This window comes from Triticum dicoccoides, chromosome 5A (assembly GCF_002162155.2).
Source record: "Triticum dicoccoides isolate Atlit2015 ecotype Zavitan chromosome 5A, WEW_v2.0, whole genome shotgun sequence".
NCBI lineage: Eukaryota > Viridiplantae > Streptophyta > Magnoliopsida > Poales > Poaceae > Triticum > Triticum dicoccoides.
In genome coordinates this window covers 682,540,289-682,543,052 of record NC_041388.1, presented here as the reverse complement: position 1 = coordinate 682,543,052, position 2,764 = coordinate 682,540,289, and positions in this window count along the sequence as shown.

The following is a 2,764-nucleotide window of genomic DNA, read 5'->3' as shown; positions in this document are numbered from 1 at the left end:
AATAATGAATAAATAAAGAGAGAATGTGGTCCGGGTAGGGTCGCGTCCTTTGGCGGACTGTCGTGCTTGCCTGGGCGCGTCCGCGAGCCCTCATATCCTCTCTACATTTGAGATGAGTATGAGGGTTTGCAGACAGCTCGGGCGTATAGGGATGATATGAGGGGTCCGGTTGGGTCCTTTTTTCCTTCTCTCTCATATTCGGTCATTGACCGGGCGCGTCCGCGGGTGTATGAGAGTTGGTTTGACGTGTCCGGCTATAGATGCTCTAACTGATCCCTATAACCGGTTAGAGGAGTAAAAATTTGGTTTTACTTCTGCAATCGGCACCAAGCCGATCCTCAATCAGCGCTAGTGGAAGATAAATTATTCTCAGCGACGCAACGCCTCCTTATATTTACTAAACCGCTCAACAGTTGAGTAAAAAAAATCCTCTTTCCTTTGCTGCCTCCCCAGCCCCACTGCCACACCGCATCGATGCCGTCGCTGCCCTCGCACCTTTGCCGCCCACCACACGCCACTGCAGATGCTCCATAGGCTATGACTGCCGCCGCCGCCGGATTTGGCGCTTCCCGCCACCAGTGACTGTGCCTTGCCATGGATTGGCCGGGTACTAGACCGCACAGCCCCAGCAACGCCTCCGTGCCGCATGCAGATGTTGGTTCCTCCTCTAGCCACTCGGATCTCTCCCGTCGGCAGTTCACTGGCAAAGACACACCTGACCGTTGCCCGGGCTTGGTGCTAACACAACGGCTCGTCGGCTCACCGTTGCCGGTTATAAAGTGCAACGATTGCCCACGGCAGGTGGTGCGCCGAGTTTCTACCACGCCAGAACATCCCAGATAGGTGTTCTTCAAGTGCAAAAAAGATGGGGTATGTGCTTCTTTTGATTAGGTTGTCATGGATTCGACACACTTTCGGTAGCTCATTGTTTGCTCAAATTTGTGTGTAGTATGGATGCAAGTTTTGCTATTCGAAAGAAGATTGCATCGATCTATTGATAGCACAAAAATTGATAGATGCCCGTGCACTCGTTGCTGGAATGGAGGCTAGAGATGATACTAGATGCGAAGCAACATAGAATTCTACGGAATCGAAGAAGAAAGAAGTGTGCAAACTCGAGAAGCCAATAGAGAGAATCAACAAGAGTAAATGGCACTGGCGGTCTAAGAACTTGCCTTGCGGGTCCACTTCAGTCACGATACTTGCAAACCAGAAAAAACCCATCATAGAATTTGCGTTGCGGGTGCAGTTTGGTCACACGGGCCATCTGAACCGGTCAGCTGCCTGTTTTCTCTCTCTCTTTTGCGGTTAGGCGCGACGCACATGACGTCGGTTGGGCGCGAAAATTGTCATGCGACGCTCAAGTGAGTCCCTAGTCGGCCTTGTTTATTTGCACAATGGCCCCTGGTTTTATAGGTAATTTTGTATTAACCTCTTAAGTGCCGTGACTCCCGTTTTGCTCCTGTTTTGTTTTGCACAAAGGCCCCTGCTGTTTTTTCGCAGAAAGAGAACATGAGAAGCAGCCATCAACGTGCCATAGAGGACACACGAATGGATAAGCAAGCAAATAGGTCTGCACATAGGCGCTGCATGCATGGAGCACATGCACCCGTGATTTTTTTCTCTTACAATTTTTGTTTTGTTTTTCTCCTTTAGTCGTACATATTCTCTAGAAATATTTATTGTTTTAATATTTCATTCATTATAAAAAATATATTAAAAGAGTGAAAACATTTCGATTGTACCGTAAAAAAATGTTCAGCGCAGATTGAAAACAATCTTGATAGTATATTTGAAAAAGAGTTCATTGTGTAAAAATCACCATGTATTCAAAACATGTCCATCATTTATTCAGAAAAAATGTTCATCATATATATGAAAAGTGTCCATCTTGTATTTAGAGAATGTTCACCATGTATATAGAAAAATTACGATTTTAAAAATGACCGTGTGTATTTATAAAATGTTCACAATGCATTGGAAAAATATTCATTACATATGTGAAAAAGTTCATCACGTATTTCTAAAATGTTATTTGCGCATTCAAAAAACATTTATCACATATTGGAAAAGTGTTAGTCAGGTATATAAAAAAATGTCCATTGTCTTTTTGAAAAATGGCCATTGTGTATTTGAAATATGTTCATGCATTTAAAAATATATTCACCACATATACGAAAAATGTCCATCACTTATTTAGAAAAATGTCCACAGTGTATCTAAAATTGTTCGTATATTTAAAAAAATTGTTACATGCTTAAAAAATGTGAATGTCATGATAAGTAGCAGGACCGAGCAATTAATATGAATGACATGACAAGCAAAACAAAAAGAAGACGTACAAGGAAAATAGGGCAGGCCATGCATACCTGTCCGGATCAAAAATCTAAGATACTCTCCGGCCGTGTATCTTCTGCGGCCATCAAGATACAGCAGTAGGGGCTTTGTGAATTAAAAAAGAAAAACAGGTGGAAAACTTGAGCCACAACACTTCATATGTCAAACACAAAATATCTACAAAGCCAAGGGCCTTTGTGTAAAAAACCAAGGCCAGCCGGGGACTCAGGTGAGCGGCATATGACAATTTTCGTCCTTTACTGATGTCACATGCGCCGCACATGACCGCAAAAGAGAGAAAACCGGACGGCTAGCCGGTTTAAATGGCTCATGTGACCAAATTGCATCCGCAACGCAAGTTCTATGACGGGTTTTTCCGGCTTGCTAGTATCGTGACTAAAGTGCACCCGCAAGGCAAGTTCTTAGA